We start from the raw sequence: 16398 nt of genomic DNA on the forward strand, positions 1-16398 counted from the left end.
GCCTGATCCACCTATGATGCTGATGATATTTATGGTGAAAGTTTATTTCCCTTTCTGCAGAGGAGATAAATTAAATTTAGGCATTACCTCTTACCTGCACCTGCAGAGCGAGTCATATTTCTTAAGCCAAGAGCAGAGTCTAAAATTGAAATAGAGTCCAGATACACATGTACTAAGTCCAAACTAAGCAGTAATGTGTAAAAGATTGCCAAAGCCAAGTTGGTGATTCATGTGAAAAGAGGAGTAGATTCCAAGAATTGAACTATTCCATTTGTAAAAATTTGTCACTAAATCGGACACAGGTATCCATAAAAGAATGGCTACAGAAGCCAGTGCTATTATAAACAGTATTAATTAACAAGAGTAAATTGGCCAGGAATAATTCAGAAATAACAAAAATGACCAGCTGCTTCTGGTTAATATTTGCTACAAAGAACTAAGGATGGAGGAGGTATGTTGCTGTGCACAGGCAAGGAATGGAAAGCTGGGAACTACTTTCTAAATTTTAATTGAAAGGCAGAGATGCTCTGGTGTAAAGCAAAATCCAATCACTTTATAGCAGTGGTACTTACACTGAAGCTGTATATTGGGAAATATGGGAATAATAGAGATCGTTCTGAGGAATAGGTGCTAATTATGTTAAAGATGTGGCCTGGGAATCAGGGTTTTGTTTTATTTTGTTTTTAAGTTCCCCATGATTTCATTATACAGCAAGGTTAAAACCACTGCTTTATAGGGAGCTCTTAACTTCCAGTAACAAGAAAATACTTTAAAGATAATTTGGAAATTCTCTTAATGTTGTTTCCCTATTAGATTTGGAAATCTAGTCTTCTGATTATAGATTTAAAAATCAGGTGTTAGCTATTAGACGTACTATTGATCACTGATTTATTTAAGTGAAGGAAGAGTGTACTAATCAAATTTATATGGAATCTGGAGTCAACCTGAATTTTAAAAGAGGTTCGGTTGCAATATGTTTGTGCGAGTCATTTACAATGTTGTGTTTGTTTCTTAATAGTGAAAGGATTCTTAGAGTAATAGCAAGATCGACTTCCTCATGGGGTTGTTGTGAGGTTCATAAAATATATTGTCCATTGAAGTGTTATATAACCTATAAACTTTGGCAAAACATGTTTTATGATTACTGTTGATATCATCATCTTCATGACTAAACAGCTATTATTTTGCAACTGATATTATTTGGATTTTCACTGAAATATTCATCATTACACTTTAACATTTTAGAAACATCTAGTTTAGTGCATTTTATAAGAATGAAGATATTCGTGAGGAACATTCAGACTTTTAAATATCAAATATGATGTTACAATTTACAAAAAAATCTACATATATTGTTTATAGGTTGATTACTTTTGTCAAATGTATAACCTGAGTTACCACAACAGCAATAAATTGTGGAACATTTATATCTCTTCAGAATATTTTTTTCTTTTGCACTCAATTTCCCCTCCTCCAAGCAACCACTGATTTGATTTTGATCACAGTTAACTTTTCTTATTTTAGAATTCCACAAAATAGAAACATCTTTTGTGTATTGTTTTGTGTCTACATTCTTTTACTTGGCAGAATGTCTGTGAGATTCATCCACGTTGTTGCATGTATCAGTCGTTTGCTCTATTTTGTTATTGCATGTTTTTCTCTTGTGCTAATAAACCAGAATAACCTTTCAACTTGCCTTGTGATGAGAATTCAGGTTGTTTTCTTTTTTTTTTTTTTTTTTTTTTGCTATTTCCAATGAACCTGTTATGAACAATAGCTTCTAAGTTTTTTTGTTAGCATATGTTTGTCTTTATCATACATAAATTCCTAGAAATGGAATCTGTGGGTGATACATTATGTGCATGCTCAAACTTTAAACTACCAAACTGTTTGTCAAAGTAGTTGCACCATTTTACATTCCTACCAGCAATGTATTCGAATTCCAGGTGCTCCATCCTCAACAACACTTGATATTCCTGCCATCTTTATTCTTTTCATGATTCTTGTGGGGATGAAATATCACAGTGTCATTTGAATTAGCATTCTTATGACAATAATTTATAGTAAGCATCTTCACTTGTGCTCATTGGCCATTTGTATTTATTCATTTTTGAAGTGTCTATTAAAGTTTTACCCACATTTCAAGAGTTGTTTTATTATTGAGTTATAAGAATTGTTCATATATTCTGAATACAAATCTTCTATTTAATATATATAATACAAATAATTACTTCCAATCCATGACTTGCCTTTTAACTGTCTTGAAAATGTGTTTTTAACAAGAGAATATTTTCTTTTTGATGAAATAAACCTCCTTGTGGGAAAGTTCTCAAATATGAATTTAAAGTATTTAATAGATAGGTACAAGGCAAAATACACTTTGTATTTTAACCGTCAGTCAGTTTTGGTAAGCTGTCTCTCAGAGATTTTGTGTGCTACATCTAAGTTATAGAATTTATTGACATACAGTTGTTCATAATGTTTCTTCATATTCTTTTATTGTCTGAAAGAATTATAGTGATAAATGCACTTTCATTTTGGATATTGGTAATTTGTGTCTTTTTTTGTTGTATTATTTTACTACTGTTAGGTATGAGATTATCATTTTACTATGGATTTAAAAACTAGCTTTCGTCTTGGTGATTTCTTTATTGTTCTTGTGTTTTTTATTTCATTGATTTACTATTATCCTTATTGCTTTTCTCTACTTGGATAACTGAATTAAAACTTTTAATCTTTTCTGATAAATGTATATATATAATATACGTATTTATATGTCAGAAATACATATATAATGTGTATATATATTTAGGCTTTAAAGATATAATTTCCACACTAAGCAGTGCTTTATCTGCATCCATCCCACAAATTTTTAAATGTTGTAGTTCCATTGTTACATAATTTGATATATTGCACTAATACAATCAATTCAAAGTATTTTTCAATTTCTTTGTGATTTCCTTTTTGATTCAGCAGATATTCATTCTGTTTCAATGTCCAAATGGGACATATTTGCTATTTTGAAGATACATATTTGCTATTGATATCCAATTAAATGTCTTTTTTTTTTCCAACGTTTATTTATTTTTGGGACAGAGAGAGACAGAGCACGAACGGGGGAGGGGCAGAGAGAGAGGGAGACACAGAATCAGAAACAGGCTCCAGGCTCTGAGCCATCAGCCCAGAGCCTGACGCGGGGCTCGAACTCACGGACCGCGAGATCGTGACCTGGCTGAAGTCGGACGCTCAACCGACTGCGCCACCCAGGCGCCCCTAATTAAATGTCTTTGTAGTCAAAAGTTCTGCTATGTAAGATTGCAATTGAAAATTCTTTCTTGATGTAATATCTGTGTGCAATGAAAAATAATGTATATTTGGAAGCTTTTAGGTGTTATTAGTCTGTAAATATTAATTATGGTAATTTGTTTGAGAGTATTTTTAATATAAATTTGTATCCTTACTAATTTTCTTTCTACTTGTCTTGTTAATTACTGAGAAAGTTGTATTAAAATGTTTTTTGCATCTAGAATTGAGATCAAGTGAGTTACATATAAATAGCCATAGATACAATTTTAAAGAATTGGGAACCATTTGAATAGGTACGTACTAAGTTTTAATTATAGCAAAAATTATAGCAATGATTATTAGATTTTTAAATCTGATAAAGATAGCTCCAACTTAATTTGGGAGATAATTCACTGGTGGAGATAAAGTTTGGACAGAAATTGGAACCAGACACATCTCAAGGAGGAAATGTCAACAGTCCAACAAAAGTAATAAATGTTGAATTAAGGTAGAAAATGGATAAAGGAAAACATGTGACATGATATATTTACAAAATAATATTGGACTGGCTTGATGACAAATTACTGAGAGGGATGTGTCTAAAATATTGATATTGATTAATACAGGTTTTAAAACATACTATCGTAACAAGTGGCGAGACTACTGAGCAGAGAGGAAGAATCAGCTTGCGGGGAATGGGGAGTACAGGGAAGATTATAGGTGTCTGCTGTACCTATTGGATAGATTTAGGACTAGAGAATATTTAATAGTTGAGAGGATCAGAGGCTTAGACCAGAACTCAGTAAGATTTCATATATAAACACACACACACACACACACACACACACACACACACACACAGATGTATATATGTGCAAAAATACATTCATGTATATTGTATATATAACATCCTCAGAGTGTGTATATAATGTGTATATCCACTCTGGGGATGCTGAGTTAGTCCAGAAATGGGAGTAAAAAGAGTTTTCAGAAGGAGATACGCAGAATTAGATATGCAGATATGCAGAATTAGAGTTCAATTGTGAAATCTAAGGGAAGAGGACCTTCAAAATGAAGAGGGCTATTAAAAGATACAAATTATTCATTGCCAAGCAAGAAGAAAGGTAAAAATGAGGTTTTTGGTATTGAATTTAAAATCTTACTGGTTATTTCATCAAGCCAGGATCAAATGAGGAAATAAGTCTTCATTACTATGTATTCTATCTTTCTTGATTCATTAGGTCTCTTGTCGATTAACAGGGTATGTTGCTCAGTGTAGAAAGAGGTTCCTTAGCAACTGACTACTTTAGCTACTGAAATGTGTCTAGGCCTTGGAACTCTGTCAGAAGGGGAATGCCTGCAACTCATAGAAAGGAATGAACCAGGAGAATACTACATTTTGGTACTATGTTTTTTATATGGTGTTCACAAATAGCAGGTAAAATGGGTGCGGGTGTGTGTGTTCTATAACCATACAAGTGTACAGCTTGCAGTTTGTAAAAACAGTTGTGATGTTACCTTAGCCTTCCATATGTTTAACTAAATAATAGAATTTTAACACCCAACAATTTGGGAGTATCACCTCCAGAAAATGGTATCTTTAAATAGAAGCCATAAGTTGAATGCTCATTGGTAAAACCCATATTTTTACAAGTAGTTAGAAAACTTCATCAAGATAAGTTGGTTAATGAAATATCAGGGCTAAATACTGGTGTTTTTTCACTTTTATTTCATTGCTTTTTATTTTAATTATGTTAAATAAAGCCTAAGAGGAGGGCAATTGAATCCCTGATGTCATTCCAAATATTTTCTGATAAACTAAACACTGCTAAGTGGTATTTGAAAACATATTTAAAGTGATATTTATATTTACTAAGTGACATCTGAGATCAGATAATTTGTTGGAAGTGGAGTAGATTAGCCTAGGGGATAGTAGATATTTGTCTCTAAGGAAATATTAGCTACAGGAATGAAGTTAAGGAATCAAACTGTGATTTTAATTGAAAGTGAAACAAGAGCATGCAGCTTTTTTAAAAAAATGAGCTATGTTATTGAGTATATTTGAGCAATCTTGTTAGGGTTTTATCTTAGTCTCATAACTGTATCTTTGTTGTGTGATTTCCAAGGCAATTTAGATTAAGAAAAATTATATGTTAGAGATAACTACCTGGATATTTTAGGATGTTAAACATATCTGAACGAAACTTTTTTTTTCTCAAAACATCTAATGTATGCATTCTTTGGGGCTTTCTGCCTAAATGTAAGCATATATTAAATGATGGTGCTTTTTTGCATTTAACATCATCCTACTTTGCTGCAATTATTAGATTCTAAATAGATTTTGAAAATTGTTCATTCTAAAGAGAGGCCAGTTTTGGATACCTAAATTGTGTTTTGTTTTCTCTACAAAATTGATGGCCTTGTATCTGGTTAATTCACTTAATTTTTGTTGAACCAAATTTTTCCAGAAGTTACTTAGGGTAGCTTACATTAGAGGAGATGGAACAATAACATGAAAAACTGTTTAATCCAGAGAAAATGAAAATAACAAATAGGAAGAGTGAGGTGTCAAATACTGAGGTATAGTAGCTGATGATGGCTATGCAAATACATAAAATCCTAGCAAGGATAAGGGGATTAATGTTTTTAATATAAGTGATTCATTTATGCATCCCCCCACCCTGTTTTACAGACAACTAATGGAGGTACCCTGCTACCCTGCGGCAGTGGTGATGGGAAAGGATTTGAATCAGTCAACCTGACACCAGAGTCACTGCTCCTTCCACTGTAATGTGATGAATGCTCCCTCCCCAACTGTTCTCAATAGCTTTAATTTGACTTGCTTTAATATATAATGCCAACTAATTAATAGAGTTCCATGGTTGATAAAAACTTCACAGTTGTTGAAGACATTTCTGGAAACTTCTTTCAACCTCTCCATTATCTTGAGAGTGTTGGGGCCTCAGAAAACTGAAACTTGGAGCACTTGAACATGACATGCTAAATGTCACATGTGTAGATAGTGACTGAAGAACAGTTCTTGAGTTTCTGATCCTCAGCAAAGTAGCTTGTTAACAGGAGTGAAAACTCAAATGGAATCAACCTGATAATCAGACGGTATATTCTTCATCAGGTCATTTGATGTTGTACAGCTGTGAGTGTTCAGTGAAAGAACAAGTAGGCATATAGATCACAAAATGACTACTTTTAAATGCCCAGAGCAGATTTTTATTGTGTGAAATGATGGCAGAGGAAACAGGAAGATAAAGAAGAAAGGTAGTTTCTAAAGTTAAATGTAGTAAGTTTAGTTGTATGCAGAATATCTGAAACTTAATATGAAAAAAAATCCAGTTATCTAGGACTCTGTAGCAATTCTCTACTCCCCCTCAGCACACCTTTTCTTTCTTCCATTGCATAGAAAATCGTCAGACACAGCTTGGAATTTTTTACCAAGTCCTCAGGTTGATAAAAGCCAAAGAAAATTGATTTAGTATTCAGAGGTATTAACTGATTATCTCTTCAAATCCCCTATAAAAGATGAGCTAGATAATTCATGGGGCCCAGGATAAGATGATAATTCAGGATTCCTTCAGTCAAAAATGATTAATCATTTCAAAAGTGACACAAAAGCATTAAACTGATCACAGGGCCCTGAATGACTGTACAGGTTGTATGCCCATGTAGGGGGCCCTGTTATTTTTTTTTAATGCTCATTTTATTTATTTATTTTTGAGAAAGAGAGTGAGAGAGAGAGAGAGAGAGAGAATGAATATGCAGTGGAGTGGCAGAGAGACAGGGAAATAGAATCCCAAGCAGGCTCTGTGCTGCTGACAGCACAGAGCCCCATGTGGGGCTCGATCTCACAAACACTGAGAAATGACCTGAGCTGTCCCTGTAAGTTTTCCTTATTAACTAGATTTTCCATTACACACACACACACACACACCTTTCCCTACATTTTACTCACCCTGTAAAAGAGACATCTTTAGTGTTGAGACATTGTACATTTTACTGATTAAAGAAAGCAAAGCTGCATTCAAATTTACTGTGTAAGGACACAGAATCAAGAAAGTGATTATAAATCTCTGTTCCCCCTTCATTATAATTCAATATTACATGTAAGTTTCCTTAATTTATCATCTTCTTAGAGCCCAGGCTTTGAAATTTCCTTCATTTGGATCTATCTTTTCCTTTGTCTAAGGTCACTGCTTTATTTGTAGAGCAGTTTTCATTCATTGTCAGCAGAAATTACCACTATCTTCAAATCTCCTGTTTCTAGGAATGCACATCTTACTAATATTCTCTTCAAGAGACTCTATTCAGTGACTACATTTTTGTTCATTCTTGAGTTAAAAGGCTTCTTGGGGAAGGAAATTCAAAGGAACATAGAATCTACCATTAATGTTTCGTGAAGTAGGTCACAAAACTACATGAAATCCATGTAATAATCCCTTATAGTTTTCATTTTGAATAGCTAATGGTTATAGTAAGAAGAAATTATCCTAGTCTTGTATTGGGTTCTAATAAACCTAAAAAATAAATAGCATTACCAAAAGCAAATAAGATTCCACTCTCATCTATGGTGAAAAGATTGAAAGTGCTTTGTTCCCATGACAATATCAAGACAAAGTCAAATTAAAACCATCTCTATTTATCATGACAGTGTGTTGTACAGAGAAAAATCTCAAAAAATATATAATAGCATTACTACAATTAATAAGTTTATCAAGTTAGTAGGGTAGAAGGTTAATGTACAAAAGTAACTTTTACATTAGTAGCGAAAAATTTGTAATTAAAAAAATTAAAACATGATTTACTCTATCCCTAAAAGACACAAAATACCTAGGTACAAATCCAACAAAATGTGTACAGTTTAAGATGCTAAAAACTACAGAACAAATATGAGTCACAGAACACCTAAGCAAATGGAAGTATTTAATCAGTTTATGGATTGCAGAGGATACTAAGATGTCAAATCTTCTAAAATGGAACTATAAATTCAACTTTAATTTTATTAATCTTCTCTATTTTTCTATACTTTTTTTCAGTTATTTTATCTCTAATACATATAATTTCCTTTTCTCTGCTTATCTTGGGTTCAGTTTGCTCTTCACGTTCTAATTTCTAAGAGTGAAAAACTAGCTTATTAATTTGAAATTCTTCTTTTTTTTAAAGTTTATTTATTTATTTTGACGGGGAGGGAAGTGCACACAAGTTGGGGAGGGGCAGAGAGACGGGGAGAGAAAAAATCCCAAGAAGGCTCTGCACTGTCAGCACAGAGCCCGATGCAGAGCTTGAACTCATGAACCACGAGATCATGACCTGAGCCAAAATCAAACGTCAGACACTTAACTGACTGAGCCACCCAGGTGCCCCTGAAATTCTTCTTTTACTATAAGGATTTAAAGCTATAAATGTCAGTATATAATCATGTATATTCATGTACATTTATTTTATAATCCAATACTACTTTATTTTGCCCCTCAAAAAGTTGTATAAGGCATTCAAAGAAACAATACAGTATGGCCCATGTACATGAGGAAAAAGGGAATCAATTGAAATTGTCTTTGTGGAAACCCACAAATTGGATTTACTAAACAAGAACTTTAAATGAGCTATTTTAAATATGTTTAAAGAAGTGAGAAAGTGTAGAAATGATGTCTTATCAAATAGAATATCAACAAAGAGATATAAACTATAAAAATAGAAATTCTGGAGCTGAAAATTATAACAACTATAATGAAATATTAACTAGAGAAGCACAGAAATGGTTGAAACAGACAGAAAAATCAGTGAACTTGAAAACAGTCAGTTGTGATTATCCAATTTGAGAAGAATGGAAAAAGGAATAAAAAAAAGAAAAAAACCTCATAGATTTGTGAAACACCATCAAATATCCTATCATATGCGTAATAGGAGATTTAAGTAGAGAGAAGAAAGAGAAAAGGAACGAATATTTTAAGAAGCAATGCTTAAAACTTCACAAATTACAATCGTCTACACATCCAGATGCTTGAACAAGACAACTCCAAAGAGATCAACACTTAGACACATCATAATCAAATGGTCAAAAACCAAAGACAGAGAGAACCTTGGAAGTAGAGATAAGTGACTCCTCATCTCACACATGCAAATCATCCTGAATAACATTAACAGCTGATTGTCATCAGAAACCTCTGATCATCTGGAGGACTGAGGTCATGGAATAACCTGATTGATGAAAGGAAAAGATTAACAACAAAGGATTCTATATCTGGCAGAACTCTCCCTCAAAAATGAAGATGTGGTGCTGGAGTGGTTCAATGGGTTAGAATCCGACTCTTGATTTCGGTTCAGGTCATGATCTCACGGTTGGTGAGACTGAGCCTCACGTCAGGCTCTGCGCTGTGCTGACAGTGTAGAGCCTGCTTGAGACTCTCTCTTTCCCTCTCTCTCTCTCTCTGTGCCTCCCTCACTCATGCTCGTTCTTCTTCTCTCTCTCTCTCTAAATATATATATTTTTAAATGAAGGAGCTATCAAGACATTTATAAATAAGCAAAAACTGAGAGTTCACTGCTATCATACCTGCCATAAAAGAAACAATAAAAGTAGTCCTTCAGGATGAAATAAAAATATACTAGGCAGTACCCTGAATCTACATGAAGAAACAAAGAACACCAGTAAAGGTAAAACAGTAAATAGATAATAAATATAAAATATAATTTATTTTTTATGTGTAAATTTTTTCCAATCTGATTTAAAGACAACTTCATGAAGCAATAATTACAAATCTATATTGATGGACACACAATGAATAAAGGTGTAATTTGTGAACATAACAGCATAAAGGAAGGTAGGGTATGGAGCTATACAAGAGCAAAGATTTTATATACTATTGAATTATTAATCCTAACTTGATTATCATAAATTAAGATGGTAATTGTATTTCCCAGGGAGATGACAAAGAAAATCTCAAAAATATATAATAAAATAAATAAGGGAATTAAAATGGTATATTAAAAATTATTTAACACAAAACAAGGCAGAAGTGGAGGAAATGAACAAAAAAAAGACATAAAATATATAGAAAATACAGCAAAATGACAGAACTAAGTCCTTATCAGAAATTACAATAAATAAAATGATTTAAACTCTTCAATTACAAGACAGAGATTGGCAGAATAGAGCTGTTGTTTTTTCAAACATACTGTTTATAGGAGATTTGCTTTATATATAGACATAAATTAATTGTATGTGATACTTTTCTTTAATGCCTGAATCTTCAGTAAAGTTATTGAATAACTGCCATCAAAAGCTTTCTATGAAAAAGGGAGAGGTTTCCATTGGTGAGTAAGAATCATCAGTTTGCAGACTGTAATAAGCATAGAAAGATATAAAGCTCACTATGCGAATGTAAGTTCAGTCACTTAAATTGTTGTTGTTGTTGTTTTTAAGATTTTCATTTCCCCAGATCATACCTTAAATTTCCAAGAATCAAGGAAGACCAAGACAGCTATATAAGGCTTTCCCTTCTGTGTCTTAGAGAATTTTGAATATTTTTATTAGGTGAGATGACCATGTCCTAGTATCAGAGAAATACATCTTCAACCATTTGTTTAAATTAATATTGATAAATTTTAAAATGTCCCAACCATTGTGGTTGTGACTGTCTGAGATGTATTTGAAAAGAATAAGGCACCGGTGTCAGCTCAATCATATTCTATATTTGTTAGGCACAAAAAGTGAAAGACAAAGGAGGAAGATATACAGAGAGAGAGAAACTGATTCTATCAGGTGAATGATAAAAAAAAAAAAATCAGCACTGAGAAGGACATGAGGAAGTAAACAATTATTAGAGGAAGTGTTGTCTCTATAACATAGCTTTCTTTATTTCAAGATGTCTGCTTTTTCTCATAAGGTCACACCGGCATTGATCATTTATAAAAATATTAATAGTAGTTTAAACCTAGAGGCTAGATTTGAAAGTGAGAACCTGATAGAAATTTTAAATGGAAGAAGAAACAGGTAGTCTTTCTTCAGAGGGTAAATGCTTGATAAGCAATGTTTGTCAAGTTTCATTACTTCTCATTAATAGCTGAACTGGTTTCAGTGTTGTTGGAAGTTTGGGGCAAACAGTGGAGGATAACAATTAATTGGTCAACTATAAGGAACACACAAGAAAGAATAGAAATATTTAAGGAAAATAACTATTAAGATAATTAAGAGTCTATTAATTGTATCTCATTACATATGGTCTACCATGACACATTCATATCATTATGTTGCCTTAGGAATAAAATGAAATCAATATTGATTTAGATGAATTCAATTTGAATTGTGGAATTATCAGCCTTCTGGTGAGTTTCTTTCTTCATGGAGCCTTCTCCTGGTTGCAATGAGGTTATTAAATTGTATGAATGAGTAAATGCTCATCTTATTTAAAGTTTGGTATTCAACTAATGCTACTTTATTAACATTTTCCTTCTCAAATCTGAAATATATCTTTAGGTCTCAGATTATCTTGGAATCTAAAGGCTGAAATCCTCGACAATTTTGACTTTCCTTTTTTTTAAATTTTTTTTATTACATTTCTTTATTTTTGAGAGGCAGAGAGAGACAGAGCATGAGTGGGGGAGGGTCACGGAGAGAGTGGGAGACACAGAATCTGAAGCAGGCTCCAGGCTCTGAGCTGTCAGCACTGAGCCTGATTTGGGGCTCAAACGCAGGATCCATAAGATCATGACCTGAGCCGAAGTTGGAACCTCAACTGACTGAGCCACCCAGGTGCCCCTTAACTTTCTAATTCATAGCACTACGTGAATGCAGAACAACAGGATAATCTTCTTACTCAAACCTTTGGATTCATAACTTGTCTTGTACTCGGCTTTATCTTAAGTGTACTTCTCCTAAAACACAATAAATACTATGCATTGTTCCTTTCATTTTTCCTAGTTCAGGAGTGACACTTCAGTAATTGTCATCCACTATGATCTATTTTGACCACAGATATAAGGACCACTTTAAAGACTGACCTTAGCAATAATTTATTAAAGATATTCTATACACAAAGCATGCTACATACTGAAAAGATTGAGCAAATATGACCTCCACAGTTCTTGAGCAATTACAATTTAGATAGAGATACAAATATGTACAGGGGTAATGTTGTCAATAAATGCACCTGATATAGATAATACAGGGAATGGGAGCAGATAGAAAAAAACATTTAACTGTAACTACTGGGATGGGGGTTGGGGAAATCTTGGCAGTTATGAAAACTTCCTAGTGGAAATGACATCTAAGTTGAAGCCTAAAGTATGAATTGAAATTAGCCAGATGGAATAAGTCATAAAAAACACATAAACACAGGAAATAACATGCCTGAATGCCTGGAAGTAAGAGAAAACATTAGATGTTAGAGGAACTGAATACAACTTTATATGCTGTAGCATACTGTGTGTGTGTGTGTGTGTGTGCGCGCGCACACACGTGTGTATGTGTGCATATGTGTGCATTTGCGTGTGTGTGTGCATCTATGTTCGTGTGTGTGTGTGTGTGTGTGTGTGTGTGTGTGTGTGTAAAGTTTAGTCAGGAAACTATAAAGGTAAACAGAGACCAAGTCAAATTCATTAAAAAAAAAATCACTCTTGAACATTGCAACAAAATGGCTCACAGACTTACGCCACACATCCCAAATCTTTCTTCCTCAAATTGTAACTACCACATTTAATCTTGTTCCTTAACAACAGGATTCTAAGATGGTCCTATTCTCACCCTCTACAGAAGGCAAAGCTTGAAAAAGGAAAACCCAGATGTTCATGTAAAAAAAAAAAAAAACAAGAAAAGCAGAAAAATGGCAAGTACCCTCTGTTAACACACTATCTTACCTGCTCCTTATGTATTACTAACATGGCTTCTCTGAATAGTGTGTATCAAGAAAAGAAAATGTGTTTTCAGGGTTTACCATCAAATCAAATCACAAATTTAATTTCCAACAAGCTCAAGGAATAGAAAGTTCTGCTTACTAAAAAAAAAGGTAGCAAAAAACATATACTTACATATAGATAATGCATTATGAAATTATATGTAAGGCATGTTTTCTTTATTTATTTAGAAAATCACCTTCAATGAAGTACTATTATTTAATTGTCAGTTGCGTTATGGAACAAAACAAATGTTTCAATACACTTTTCTGGGCCCCTTTATAAAACGTTGTTTAAATATCCCACTTTGCTTTTGGTGGAAAGACCTAGACCAATTTATTTGGATTTCTGTCTTTCTAAAATGACTATGTAATTTTGATATCATATATTCAAATTAATATTTTTTCTTCTTTTTGTAATCCTGAAAAAGTAACATTAAAAAATCTTTTATTAATTTTTCAGCACTTTGGGAAATGGTGGAAATCAACAGGCAAATGGTTTTAAGTGCTTGTTTTGGGTTATTGATGTTTATTAAGGAAAATAAATCATATTTAGTAAATGTCTTAAAAAAGACAACACAGCTCTTGAAAGAAGAGTCCAGCTATTCAGTTTTATAATTTAAATTATTGTAGAGGAATGTGGTAGGGACTAATAAAGTATATTTCTATTGTTTAATAAGTTCCCCAGACACATTCAAGGTATAGATTTTACAGGTATAAATTTATTTCACTTTGCTCTATGGGACTGTTAGGGTCTTAAATATGGGTTGTTCTATATTTAAACACTCCACTAAATATTTCAATATTATGGGTGGGTAAATTAAAAGATTTTTTTTGCAAAATTTTTAGCTCCTAAAGTAGAGAACTATATAAAGAATTAAAAACAAAACCAAAGCATAAAACAAATATAAACCCCATCAAAGCCCATAAGGTAATACCTCTCACCTGAACACCTTTAATAATTCATGGCCAATGTGGACCTATCTTTTGTAGTTGCCCTCCCTCCTTTGAATCCCTCATTTCTCATATTCTTTTTAATGAGGTAGCTTTTACACCAGAAAAAAAGTCTATTCTTTAAGACAGTGCTCAGTATTTCAAGTCTTCTCCCTAAAGACTTGGAAATACCCATGATTTCAGAAAAAGAGATCAGAGATCACTTCCCAAAGTATTAACCAGACCAGTAATTTCGGTAGAACACTTTTCTCCCCTAAAATAGCTGGGAGGCAGTGCACTTTAGTAGGAAAACACTAGGCTAGTTGTCAAGGGACATGAGATCTCATTTCAGGTCAAGAATAATAGAATTTGTGTCTTTGTCTCAATACTTTTTTTTTTCTATTTTTACCCTCATGGGTTTTATTGGTAGAGTATATTTCCAGCTTGTTAAAATAGATTTGAAAATGGTTTAGTAGAAATATCCGTAAGTAGTACAGCTTGCACATAGATTAATTTGAACACATAGATGCTGAGAGTTTTAATTTTGTCGTGATTAATTTTTGGGCTTTCAGAATAACTATTTTTTACTGCTCTGAGGCATTCATTTCAGGCTTAGACTAATCAGCCATGGACATATGAGGGCTGTGATTGACAACTAAGCATTTTTATTTGCAAAGGATTAACATGCATTCTTTCTTAGTTAAGTAAAAAAGGAATTTATTAATAGGACATTTAGAAAATCACTCAACTGATAGAGATATTGAAGAGAAAGTTCAGGAGAGGGGCAATAGTATAGGGATGCAAAAGTCATGCCACGACACCAGTCCACTGAGGAAACCAGTGCCATCAAGGGAGACTAAAACCATAGGTTACTCCATTGTCACTGCTTTTCCTGGAAACTGGATATTTCCTGGGAACTGCTGCTTCCTTCTAAATCCATTCTTTCTGCTTTTCTCATCACTGCCTCCTAATTTAGAGTCTTGCACAGACACAGACAAGTATCTGAGTCTGAGTGATGCTTGAAGGCCTCTTGCTGAAATTATGATACCTGAAACCTAGGAAGCTGACATTTTTTGTCAAAAAAGGAGCAGTGCTGTTGCATGATTACCATTTGAAAACCCATTGTGTCTTTAATTATGGGCTGCTAGTGACACGTTAGGGTCCAAACTATTAAGGTACTGGCATGATAGTAGTTTTTAGGCACTGACTGGCATTTACATGTATAATTTACATGTATAATTTATATAATTAACATCAAGAAAATGTATAAATATGTACGTTCTATAAATCAATTTATTATAGGATATAAAACAGGAATGATACATTTTTAGCTCAATAAAGGTAACAATTCCATAAGCTATATCATTTTTAGAAGAGAAAATGCTGTTCACCCATTTTCCATTTTGAATAGAAAAGAATGTTATTTGTTATTTTATCTTCCTCCTTCATTAAAATTTGTCCTAATAACAAATAATTTTAATTGATACTAGGGTTAAATATTAAAAAAAGATGTCTTACTCTATGCATTCTGAGTATAATTCTACCGTATTCATTTGGTGATGAAATATATTTTTGTCAAAATTTATTTACCACTGGTGGCTTTTAATCATCAGATCATGACACATGTTGAGCATAAGTAAAACCTGAATTGTGACATACGGCTAATGGTACTTCTCTAATAAATAACATGGCATCTTTTCTATAGTGAAGTACTAAGGAAAGAAATGGAGGGCTGAGGAACAGGGAGAGCATTGAAGGATTCAGTAAGGATGAAAGGGATTCTTTGTCTTCCCATACACAAGAGAAAAGAAAGAGATACAGAAAGAATTATGGACAAGGATTAAAAAAAATGACTTTTTCTCTTGAAAAAGATAGTGTGAGTGAGGATGGTGCCCTGGTCAGAAATAGGATAGATGAGTAGTTGTTTGTAATCTTTATTTTCCTGGATATATGTAAGTAAAGAAAACCAGCCAAAGACATAGCACCATTGCTAGAAGGGGAGAAAATGGAAAATAATGATTCCTCAAGTATTGAGGCAAAAAAAAGTCCTGATATTCTGATTTTATATCAAGAGTCCTAGGAAAGATGAGAGACTATAAAGAGTAAGTTCTCACTGAGGTCACTTCTGCCCCACTAGGGAATTAGAGTGCCAACAGATTAGGCAAATGGATTCTGTAGGATGGAGTTACTTAAAATTTTTCGCTGTCCAGATACACAGTTGATATTACCTTAGATATTAATCATATAGGTTTTCTGTTACTTAGAATTTTAATATGCT

This window comes from Acinonyx jubatus, chromosome D4 (assembly GCF_027475565.1).
Source record: "Acinonyx jubatus isolate Ajub_Pintada_27869175 chromosome D4, VMU_Ajub_asm_v1.0, whole genome shotgun sequence".
Classification (NCBI taxonomy): Eukaryota; Metazoa; Chordata; class Mammalia; order Carnivora; family Felidae; genus Acinonyx; species Acinonyx jubatus.